The 12907-nt window shown below is 45.6% G+C and overlaps 1 non-coding gene across 1 annotated transcript; it reads right to left on the minus strand.

Moving 5' to 3' along the window:
• Positions 1-559: 559 nt before the first annotated feature.
• LOC136468353 (small nucleolar RNA R71) lies at positions 560-666 on the minus strand. The gene has a single exon (XR_010761854.1). It is a non-coding gene; the product is annotated as a small nucleolar RNA R71 (small nucleolar RNA).
• Positions 667-12907: the final 12241 nt, after the last annotated feature.

Genomic DNA, 12907 nt, shown 5'->3' on the forward strand with positions numbered 1-12907 from the left:
ATGGCTAAGAGAATTGACCAAATAAATACTTATTGATAAAATTATAACACCTCTACTTTAGCAGGCTTACCCTTGTTTGTCTTTGTTCATATCTTATACAAGGTATTGCAGGATTGGTTGTGATTTACCAATAATTTCCATCAATCAAAATCAACCAAATCAAGAGGAAGCTCAACACTAGTTTCTAAGGCTATGGCTGATAAGACCCTGCAGTGAGTTCTCTACTCCAAGCACCGAGAACATTCGCACTAGACCAATACTTAGAACTACCAACCTTGAATTTGAGCTCAAGCCAAGCCTCATCAACATGGTGCAAGCTACCCCATTTAGTGGAAGGCACATGAAGATGCTAGTGCTCATCTTCAGAATTTTCTGGAGATAAGCAGCACAGGTTGTCATCAAGGACGTTGCTCAAGACATCATACTACTTCGCTTATTTCCATTCTCACTTGTGGGACAGACGAAGCAGTGGTTCGACATCAACAAAGATCACATCAACATGTGGGCAAAGTGTTCAAAAGCCTTCCTAGAAAAGCTCTTCCCTATAGGTAAGACCAATGCCTTAAGAGGAAAGATTTCTAATTTCCAACAGCAGAATGGAGAAACCATTCTAGAATCATCGGAACATTTCCAAGAATACATTTAAGATTGACCTCATCATGGGATAGAAGATTTGTTGCTCATGCAAAACTTTAACCATGGATTAAGTCAGAAAGCTCATGAACAACTGGACACAACTGCTAGAGGATCATTTATGTCACTCAACCTTAGAAAAGCTAAAACTCTCATGGAGAACATAACCTCTAATCAAGTCTGGTCTCAATGCAATATTCAAGCATGCAATAAGAGCGAAGAAGTACCAGAAGAGGTGTTGGGTTTATAAACCCAGGGTCCCTCGCGGACCGGCTTCCCCACAAAGGCTCGGCCCAAGCAGATAATACACAACTCATGGGCTGGCCCAAGAGTCTAATCAATAGGCTAGAAGGGCAGTCCAGTCACTGACCGGAAGGTCTGGCCGAGGAGGAACAATGCCCGCTTGTCGACTCCGGCCCACCTCTCTGACCCGAGCGCTCACTTTGATCTCCAGCCATCTTCGGACGGTCTCTCCGACCGGAAGGCCTGGCAAAGCACTACCTCCAACTCTGACCCCACGTCTCTGACCGGGGTATGCAAAGACCCTGCTCACTACTCTTCTTCGACTGGCGCAACCAGAGCCGACTGGGACCAACCGATAGGGGACGCTCGCCCAGAAAGGACCAGGGAACGAATGGAGAAAGCAAGGCAAGGCGCTCAAGTCAAACCATGATACCAGGGACCATACCCTATACACCTATAGGAACAGTACTCTACAACCACCCTGACACAAATAATGTTGTAGGCGCCGACATTTTCCTCTATAGTATTGTGGGCGCCGATTAAACTCCCATACAGTAAGGCCCCCCACATGCCTCTGGGCATCGACAGTGTTGTGGGCGCCGGGATTTACCATACCGAGTGAACGTGGTGAAACTCCTCACATGCCTCTAGGCATCTACAATATATACAGGTGCTGACATCTACCATACCCAAAACAAGTCGACATAACCTCCCACATACAACCGACATCCAACAGTGTTGTGGGCGCCTACCATCCTCCTATACCCACCGGCGTGGGCAACAAGACTTAGAAGCATACGAACTCTCTCCCTCTCACTTGTAAGGCCATCCCCTTCATCTATAAAAGGGGATGTGCTCTCTCTCAAGAGACTTAGTTGATTCAAGTTCATACAAGCTAATACAGATCGATCAAGTTCACTAGCTCACAACCACAGAACCGCCAGGTTTGGACCTCAAGCACACACTTGAACACTTAGCTCATAGAGGAGCTCCTGTCGTTCTCGGCCCTTGCCCTTCTAACCAGAGCTGACCAGACCACTTGCGCACCCCATCTTTCTCCTTCTCGTTTGTAACCCCACAATAAACTTCGAGCACCTAGGCTTAGGAATAAAGTCACCGACTGACTCAAATTGGATATAGGGCATATTGCCTGAACTAGTATAAACCCTGTGTCATTGAGTGCTAGGCCACCTCCGATCACAACGTGCGGCAAAACTACAAATATTTACTTGTTGGTCACTTTTTGCACCGATAGTTGGCACCGTCCGTGGGGAGGACGCTGTATGTTCAACACTTTTTGGTCATCGGATGGCCCACTTTTACGCCACCCTCACTGTGGCGGGCTCAAGCGATACGATTCGCTTCGGCTCGCTCGAGTTTCCCACTCCCCCACCAGTTGGGATGCGGGTTCCACCCATCTTTGAGGCATCCTAGGCCTTCCTCTTCAGAAGCCTGAACTTCATCATCGACTGGCTCAGCATACTACACCTCCACGAGGAGGTCCACATCCTAGCACCCATCGGAGGGGCGCCCTCCATCGACTCTGGGATGCATGACTTCGATGACGTGGCATCTGTGCTTCATTCTGAGCAAACTCTCTGCTCAAACCCCACTGTTAGTAACATACATGCTGTTATTTACTTACTATTCTCTGTCTTCTACCAATTACCTAGAGGAACCCCATTGTCCCTGATGCGACTGCCATATGACCGGTTCCCCTATGGCCTCGCATCTTCCACAGACGCATATGCCTAGGGGCTCCGAAGGATGCCAGCGCCGCCCCCTCTTGCATCTGAATTCATGGGAATGGCAAGCTATGCTCCCACCTGTTTCCTTGACCTCATGGATGACAATGGTGAGAGTGATGGCTCTAGCATCGGCAACATGGCGCCTAGCCACCGTCCATCCTGAGAGTGTGCTATGGCGGATGCTCTGGGACACCCACTAGCGGAAGTAGAGTCCTCACAGACTCACACCTCACCGGACTCTCATGCGGAGACCCCCGAGCTCACATGGAAGCACGGCGAGGCACTACAACAACAGTGGCTATATCAGCCACCGACTGCGGTAGTGCGCTCGACGCACCACACTACACCCCGTGCGTATATACCGACGAGCGGCACCTGGGGTCACACCCATCAGGTCCAGCGCAATAGCATGGACAGGGGGACAATCCCCCACAGTTCGCTTGGGCCAGTCAGAACATCGCCTCCGCGGCAATGCTTCTATGCGGCCTATCCAAGCCAAACGACCCTCATGAACAGGCGATCCACCAGAACCTCTGGGCACTAGTGGAGACCGCCGCCATGCAACAAGCGGAAAGCCTCCGCTGGATTCCTAATGTAAAACCACTCCCCATGCCACCCCCGGTTGGAGTCACAGGGAGTGTCCACGGGATACGAGCCTCCCATGCTCAGTTTCCTCTGTAGGGTGAAACCCCCCACCGATGTGATCTCAGGTGGATTCCGCACCATCAAGGCTCTCCCAGAGAATAGCCATCGGAAGAAATCCGTGTGTGGCTCCATCCCGAGGAAAGCCTCATAGACGGTGACAAAACTAGCGATGTGCAGCACCCCATTGGATTAAGGTGCTACAGCTCTAGACCCCACTCATTGAGGAGCCCATGTAGGAACCAGTGCATGGGGTACCCTAACCCGCACTCAAGGAATTTGAGAAAGGACACCACCTCGTTAGGCCAAGGTTGCGGGAACTCCTCCCTCTCGGGAGCCCTCTAGTGCACCACCTCCTTCGGTGGTAGGAACCCCTTCACGACAAAGGCCTTCAACACCAACTCCCTCACAGTGGATGACCTCCAGTCTAACATTTCGCTCTGGGATCACAAAAGGATTGGTGAGTTTTCTCTTCTCCTTCACTCTATCCCTTTTCTTTCCTAGAAACCACCGCGGCTCTCAAGAACGCTCACGGCAAGAAGGAAAAGGAAAGGAGGTAGCAAATGAGGAAAAGGCGAAAGAACACAACAAAAACCTTCTCCCTTCTCCTACTTAAGGAAAAGAGTACAGCAGTTAGGGGAGGGTGCACTGATCAGGAAAGATGAAACGGCGGAGCGAAAAACCCTCTCTCTTTCCCATTTAATGCAAATGAGACGCGCCCTGACTGATGAGACGTGCCCTGCCCAACGAATGGCTCCTAATCAGACAAGACATGGCCTGGGTATGGCCCACCACTACTGCACGCTAGCCACTACCGCATGCTGGGAACAAGAATCAAAGCGCCACACACACAGGCGGCTCACTGCATGCCTAGGTGGGACTTAGAAAAAACAAAAATGAGATCTCCGCCAGGAGAGACCATCGGGCTTCTTAAGTCAATCAAACGGTTCAGGAAAAAATACCGAGGGACATGTAAGGAGCAAAGGGACACCCCATGTAGGCCATGCTGACTCCATCATGAACGACAAGCGTGGGTCCTGGTTGGACATTTTGACTGAAGCTCTCCAAACCCCATCACTCAAGTCATCAAGGTAAACACTACCAACCCCCTCTATTTCTTTATAATCATTTCATACATCCATACACGCATTCATTCCATACACCCATGCCTCCTAGATGATTTGGGCCCTGAACCACTCGGGGGCTTAGGAACTAAACATCGCACATGCAGTGACATGCATCACAATGCTCCATGTTGCGTCATGAAGCGGCGGTTGCCTCAATCGACATGAGCAACCAACAGAGCTAGGGGAGAAAAATGTAGATGAGCCCCATGCAGCCCTTGCACAGTCTGGCAGATAGGGTCATCTCAACCTTCTTGTTCGATCCTAAACCTCTAGCCAAGCCCACATAATCTCCATCGAGGGGAGGCTGTTAGGCCACCCGGGTTGGTCTCCAAAATGACCCAGGCATCTGCCGGGTTGCAGGTAAAGGAGTAGTGGAATGTCACAAGAGGGCTATACCGACCTTGTCATGAATGACGAACCCAGATTCCACTCGATCATACCCATTAATGAATTCACCGAGCGTGTCACTCTTGCCCGAGCGATCGAGACAAGCGACAAAACTCAGCCCCTCCGGTTGTGAGGAACCAAGGATAGGGTAACATACACAAAACTCACACCGACCCCTACTAAGTCCCGATAGGGCTCGGGGGCTCAAGACACAAAATGCCTGGGTCTGTGACCCTAAATTCGCCCCATCCTGCTACGCTCCAACGGCGCTGCAAAAACACCCGTGTCTGCGACCCCGAACTCACCCATCCAGCTATGCTCCGACTGCGCTCCAAAACTCCTAGGTCTGGGACCCCGAACTTGCCCCATCTGGCTACACTCCGACCGCCGCTCCAAAAACACCCTGGGTCTGTGACCCCGAACTCACCCATGAGGATCCATGAGCTCTAGCTCACGCGATCCCAAACTAACTAACTAACTAACTGCCTCAATGCGTGGCCACACCGAGGCTAGGATCCACGACTCTGACTCGCCTGATCCCACGGCACGCATCGATGCTTGGGTCCACAAGCTCTATCTCATCTGATCCCTAAAAGACTAACTACCTCACCCGATCCCACGACGCACATCGATGCTAGGATCCACGAGCTCCGTCTTACCAATCCCTAAACAACTAAACCGCCTTGGCTGCACAATGATGACTTGGTTAAACAAAACTCCATCTCGACTAAAGAACATGCACACACGCCCGCTAACAAACACCCCCAGATGGTTCTACCCAAACCGCCCGGGGGCTCGGGGGTACACCCGCGGGTGCGCTTGCGTGCACCCACCGTCGGGGCAAAAATCCCCCAGACGATTCTGCCCAAATCACCCAGGGGCTCGGGGGCTCCTGTTGGGTTTATAAACCTAGGGTCGCTCGTGGACCGGCTTTCCTGCAAAGGCTCGGCCCAAGCAGACAATGCGTAACTCTTGGGCCAGCCCAAGAGTCTAAACAAAAAGGCCAGAAGGGCGGTCCGTCACCGATCGGAAGGTCTGGCCAAGCAGGAACAACGCCCGCTAGTCGGCTCCAGCCCACCTCTCTGACCTGAGCGCTCACTTCGGTCTCCAGCCGCCTCTGAACGGTCTCTCTGACTAGAAGGCCTAGCAAAGCACTACCTCTGACTCCAACCCCATGTCTCCGACCGGGGTATACAAAGACCCTGCTCACTGCTCTTCTTCAACTGGCGCAACCAGAGCCGACTTGGACCAACCGACCAGGGATGCCCGCCCAAAAAGGACCAAGGAATGAATGGAGAAAGAAAGGAAAGACGCTCAATTCAAACCACAATACCAGGGACCATACCCTGTACACCAGCAGGAACAATACTCTGTAATTGCCCTGACACAAACAGTGTTGTAGGCGCCGACATTTTCCTCTTTAGTATTGTGGGCGCCGATTAAACTCCCATATGGTAAGGCCCCCCACATGCCTCTGGGCATCGACAGTGTTGTGGGCGCCATGATTTACCATACCGAGTGAACGTGGTGAAACTCCTCACATGCCTCTAGGCATCAACAATATATACAGGTGCTGACATCTACCATACCCAAAACAAGTCGACATAACCTCCCACATACAACCGACATCCAACAGTGTTATGGGCGCCTACCATCCTCCTGTACCCACCGGCGTGGGCAACAAGACTTAGAAGCATACAAACTCTCTCCCTCTCACTTGTAAGGCCATCCCCTTCATCTATAAAAGGGGATGTGTTCTCTCTCAAGAGACTTAGTTGATTCAAGTTCATACAAGCTAATCCAGATCGATCAAGTTCACTAGCTCACAACCACAGAACCGCCAGGTTTGGACCTCAAGCACACGCTTGAACACTTAGCTCATAGAGGAGTTCCTATCGTTCTTGGCCCTTCCGACCAGAGCTGACCAGACCACTGCGCACACCCCATCTTTCTCCTTCTCGTTTGTAATCCCACTACAAACTTCGAGCACCTAGGCTTAGGAATAAAGTCACCTGACCGACTCAAACTGGACAGTAGGGCACAGTTGCCTGAACTAGTATAAACCCTATGTCATTGAGTGCTAGGCCACCTCCGATCACAATAGTGCAGGCAAAACTACAAATATTTACTTGTTGGTCACTTTCTGCATCCGACAAGAGGTGTGTACACTGTCAACCAAGATGGACATCTTGTTGAATTGGCTTTAACAGTGAGCCAATCACAAGAGAGATCGTTAGGCCATTCAAGATGCATTCAATGCTCAAAACACCTATGGAGAATATTTGGGGTTGAATTCCCTGAATATCAGGAGGATGCAAATATCATCATCAACAATTCTGCTCCACGACAATAGAGACAATGATAGAATCAACAACAATGATTAAATTACCAAGATAAGTACCCAGGTAATTACTATAAATCTTCTAATTCTAAACAACCATCCTTGAGAGACTTGATCTTAGAAGAAAGCTAGGATTAATGAGAATATTTATAAGAAGCTTGCTTTCAATGATAAGGTCCTAGAAAACATAAATACTAAAATGGATAGTTTTTCTTCTGCCATAAAAGACCAACTTAGCTATAATAAAAAGATAGAATCACAATTAGCCCAAGCTGGCTGCTGCTTTGCCTTTTGCCACTAACCTTGAGGAGGTAACATGCCATAACTACAAGAGGTGGCAAGTCTACTCGTGATCCACCATATCCGACAAGGACATGTAAGACACCAGTGGTAGTGCAGGAAGAAGGAGAAGAGAACAGATGAAGTAGAAGAAGTTGGGCCACAGGAGCAAGAGTTACAACAAGATTTTCATGACACGACCCTCCAACCATTTCCACGCAAAAATCAGAAAGCCAAAATGGATGAGCAGTTTGGTAAGTTCATAGAGGTAATTCAAAAGTTATATATCAATATTCCGTTGCTGGATGCCATACAGGTACCTATCTACGCGAAGTATATGAGAGACATCCTCAACAACAAAAGACCACTGCCTTACACTGAGGTAATTAAGTTAACGGAGGAGTATAGTGCGGCCATCCTAAACACTTCACCTGTCAAGAAGAAGTATCCAGGATGTCCCACTATCGATTGTTCGATCGGGAGACAGAACTTTGAGAATCCGTTATGCAATCTTGGAGCAAGTGTTAGTGTCATGCCCAAAAAGGTCTTTGACAAGCTCAACTATTCAACACACACCAACATTGATGTGTTTGCAACTGGCCGACCAATTGGTCCACTACCCTGCATGAATCGCTAAGAATATTCTAGTAAAAATATGAAATTTCTTTGTTCCTATAGATTTTGTAGAACTTGACATGCAAGAGGACATGAAGACACCCCTCATACTTGGGAGACCCTTCCTGAGTACTACAAATGCTCACATTGATGTCAGAGCCGGAGAAATTCATTTCCATATTAATGAAAAGAAAGAGCAGTTTGCTTTTAAGCCAAGACCGAATAATGCTCCAATCTAGAGTGGCATGAGAAACCTAGTATCAAGGTCTCCATCTCTGTGACCTACTGACTGCTAGCTGAGGAATAAACCCGAACGGAGAAGTCCAGTTCGGTGGACTTAAAATACCGAACCCTTGCCGGAAGGTAACTCGGTAGTTATCTATAATTATTTTTTGCATTGTATTTTACTTTGGCATATTTACTTTTCAACACCTACATTAGAAAAATAAAATAAAAATACTCATCATGTCATTATAAAAATTCAAGCCCCATGTAAATAATTTTTACAGGAGCGTAAAAACCCCGTAAAGAAATATTTACCGTGGAGGCGTAAAAATTAAAAATACCATCATTCATCTTCTTATATTTCATAGTATCATAAAATATTTTTGCATTGCTTTTTTATACATATATACGGTAGAAATACTGGGCATCGGGACCCACAAACTCTTGGGACCCACCACCATCACCTCCATCTCCACTCAACCTCCACCATCACCTCCATATCGTCGCCATATCTCCACTTATCTCCATTCTGCACCGTCCATAGCAAATATCCACCGAAAGGAGCACTCCATTTACTTAACCACGAAGAAAAGATCCACCAGGAAAATGGAGAGGCCATTTGGCCATGGTGTGGGGCCGATCGGCCCCACCATTTAGGTCGGTCCGGCCTGCTACCTCCCCCTCTATAAATACCACTCCTTCCTAGTTGCTCTCGGCCTTAGGCACAACACAAAACAACCTTCATGTTTGAAATTCCAATTCAAAATTTCATAGTTGAAATTTCCTTGGTAGTAGTGTTGAAGTAAGAAAGAGTGTGAGAAGTTAGGTGAAAGAGAGAGAGAGAAGTGTTGCTGAAATTTGAGCAAGAAAAATAGAGTTTAAGAGTGGTAGTGCTATACAAATCATGAGAGGAAATTAAAAAGAATTAGGGTGGAAGTCATGCCACAATCTTGATTAGAATATTCACTAAACAATCTCAGACGACTAACCTCTAGATGATTAACTTTTAGATAGCTAACGACTAGCATTATTATTTTTCCTAATCCCATTCTACGAGTTGTGTTGTTTTTGTATATTTTGCAGAAAAATGAGTAAGATCAGCTGGCAAGCTCAAGCGGGTGATATTGTTTCATTCAACAAGAAGTTCTTCATCACGAGCAAGCACCGACATGGAGGTCGATCCTCTGTGCCCGCTGTTGGAGCGCTGTTGCCCCGATTAGCCCCCACAGAGAGGAACGTTCTTCTGCAAGAGAAGTAGTTTAAGCTCCAGGGAGATAGGGAGAAGAACATCTACAAGAAACTGAAGACCCAGGATTTCGTCCTCACTCCTGCCTACGATCCTAGCCCTACTACAAGCCACAGGTATGACCGTTGAATTCAAACTTATTTTTAAGACCATAGGATGGGAGGATGCTTGGAAAATTGATGAGCTAGGGTGTAAGCTTTTGACTACTGAATTTTTGTGCACTATGCAATCCCTACCGATTCAAAAGTCTCATTTAGACTTTTTGAGAAAGAATTTTCTATTCCATGGAAAAATTTTAGTGAACTTCTTGGATTTCACTCTCAGTGCATAATTGATGTGGACTCCGCCATACAATACTTTGATTAGGAATAAGTTTTGGAGGGAGATTTTAAAAGAAATTGTTTGCTACCGCCCTCGCACCAATGAAATTCACCGCCCTACTTTGCGATTCATGCACAAATGGCTAGGATTTTCTCTTTTTCCTAGAAGTGATTTCCGCACAGTGAGCAATGATGAACTAAAACTTGCTTTATGCCATGATCAAAAGAAAAAGTCTCACCCATAAAAGTCATGATGACACAATGGTCAGAAATTCCTGGTCTTAAGGGAGATGTTAGGTGCACTTCTTTGGTCACCCACATAGCTAAAAATTTGGGTCTGCTAGAAAGTGCTTCTATTACTTACATTGATGTACCCTGCTGGCTTATTGATTATGATTAGTTTAATCATGCACATATGTTAAAAAAGGGTAAGGATAAAAAATTTATCATGATGTATATGGATAAAACAATCGAGTTCCCAGTTACCAGACTAGGAACCTAGGTCTATATGCAGTGGATTCATTTGTCTTTGATTTATAGAGAAAGGACAAAGCACCTCACAGGAGTGCCTCTACTGAGGATCACTCGCAACCCGCAGCCTCGATACCGTGGAGACAACCCCATTCCAGAAGGCCTTGCCTTCATCGGCTACATAGGATTTGATCAAGTAGGACCTTCTCAGGTGCACCTATTCCTGTGCATGCAGGCTAGGACTAGCTAGGGATCTTCCCGTATGCACCAACCTGAGCATGCTGGGTGGGACCAGCCTTTTCCACATCATTCGGAGAGTTCTTGGCATCAGGGCTCAAGTGCTCAATGGCAAGATGGCAACTTTGATTACTATTAGCAGCAGCCATATGAGGAGGTCTCTAGTGGTTACTAGGGAGGACGTATGTCCTTCTCTGCTCGTGGCTTCCATGACCACCCCACGCGCTATCATGATCAAGACATGGGCCACCATCCACTGCCCATGGGTTACCATGAGCAGCAGATAGAACACGCTCGCTTTGACACCAGGCTCACTACCATCGAGGAGAGCTAGCATGAGATCCAGAACACACTACACCAACATTCCCAGTGAAGAAGCAGGACAATGCCTTACCGCCATCCAGCAGCACCAGGAGCAGGGGAACGACAATTGGAGATACTTGTTCTAGGGCCTCCACATCGACCCACCTTTCTGAGAGACTGCAGTAATACCTAGCTTGGGGGAGGAGCCCCTAATACTTTAGGTAAGTTTTCTTTCTAGTATTTTATTATTTAATTTTTGAATTTGTATTTATTAAAAAAATGCAAAACTAAGAGAACAAAAATAAAAATTTGTCTTTATCTTCTATATGTATATTAGTGTGAAGAAAGTTTGCTTTAAGTTTAATTTGCTCAAGGTATGCCTTAGTTTCTTGTCTTTAAGAGTCAAATAAATGAATAGAACTTGAAGATGATCTCACATGATAGAAATGATGAATAGTTGCTCTATTGTAATTTCTTTTAAGTACCTTAGTTTTCAGCCTAGAATTCTCCTAAGTTTTGGATGAAATTGATTTGACATGAAAATGTGCTTTGAACTTGAAACTCGTGGGTAGCAAATGCTTGATCTAAATCTAGGTAATTGATGGATATGATATAAGAATGTCTGAGCTACTATTTATCTTGTTCCAAGTGGTACTAAATTCTAGAGATTTCTTTTGAAAACCTAAAAATGCAACATGATGAGTTATGTATGACAAAACCTTGAATTCCTACCAGGGCCAAACATGATATCTAGGCTAGGAAAAACTTCTACTTATATGCTACTTGTTTTGCATTGAGTTTAGTCAAGCATTATTGATGCCTTATGAGAGGTTTGTTATGCTCTTAAAATCAAGATCATGTACACACCACCCACACATGCACTATTCCTACACGGGGGATATGCGCAAAAACATATTTTACATCTAGATCCACCCAAAAATGTTTTACTCCTACACTGGGAGAAAACACCAAAAATATGCTTCATAGGTTTCCACCACATAAATGCTTCAAGTTCTATTGTTATCTCTCAAATATTTTATTGCAGAAAAGAGGCATGGGCTATGCAAAAATTATTCATAAAAATGAAGAAGAGAGAAAAGAAAAATATTGAAAAAATGGACAAGTGTCTGAAGTATTAAAACAATGGGTACTTAGATGCCCTCCTGAAAAAATGAGATGAATAAGATAGCCCATGTTTTCTTGCAAAGATGATTCCAAGTTTAAATGTGAGATATGTTTTCAAGGAGCATAATAGAATTAGGCTAGCCACCATGTATTCACCATATTCCACACACATGCACATCTTGATTTGATTGTATGACCCAACTCTCTTTGGATATGAGGTTTAACTTTACAATATATGTATTGCAAGTATGCTCTTTCATGCAATTTCCATTCCTATGAGCTCCACATAAGCCTTAGTTGTAGGAAAAGAAAGGCATATCATCATTTATTGCCTTGGTGAGGATCCACAAATACCACATATTTAAGAGACTTGAGAGTGTCATACAATGGAATCTCTAAGTTTTATTTTAAAAACATGTAAAAACTCCAGAATAATGGTTGAGTAAAGAACTTGAGACATAGTGCTTAACTTGATCATTCTGTTTTTCAATTGCTCAAGATCTAAGTGAAAGCTCAAAAGCCCCATGGTTAAAGGTAATATGGGTAAGTTTGAAAGTCAGATCGATGAATTTTAATCCGAAGGAGAATTCTTGATTGAACGCATGTGTACTTTTGAGGAGTGAAAACATTGATGCAACTCCTCATCCATTGATAAGATTAGCTTTACTCAAGGACGGGCAAAGGTTTAGCTTGGGAGAGTTTGTTGACGGTAGTTATCCATCATAAACCATCAACTTAACTTGACTAAATGCATAAAAAGGATCACCAACATAGATTTAGGGGTTTAAGATGACAATTTTCACAAGTTTTGGTGAATCTGTGTTTTCAACAGGGTTTATCCAGAAAAACTATCAAGAGGGATCAAATCATCAAATAAAAACACGCTTATCCATAGCAAAACTACCATAGAAGGTTCTAGAAGACTCGGGATGACACCACACCAAAGCAGAGGTCGAGATGCTGAC

Source organism: Miscanthus floridulus, chromosome 7 (genome assembly GCF_019320115.1).
Source record: "Miscanthus floridulus cultivar M001 chromosome 7, ASM1932011v1, whole genome shotgun sequence".
Lineage (NCBI taxonomy): Eukaryota > Viridiplantae > Streptophyta > Magnoliopsida > Poales > Poaceae > Miscanthus > Miscanthus floridulus.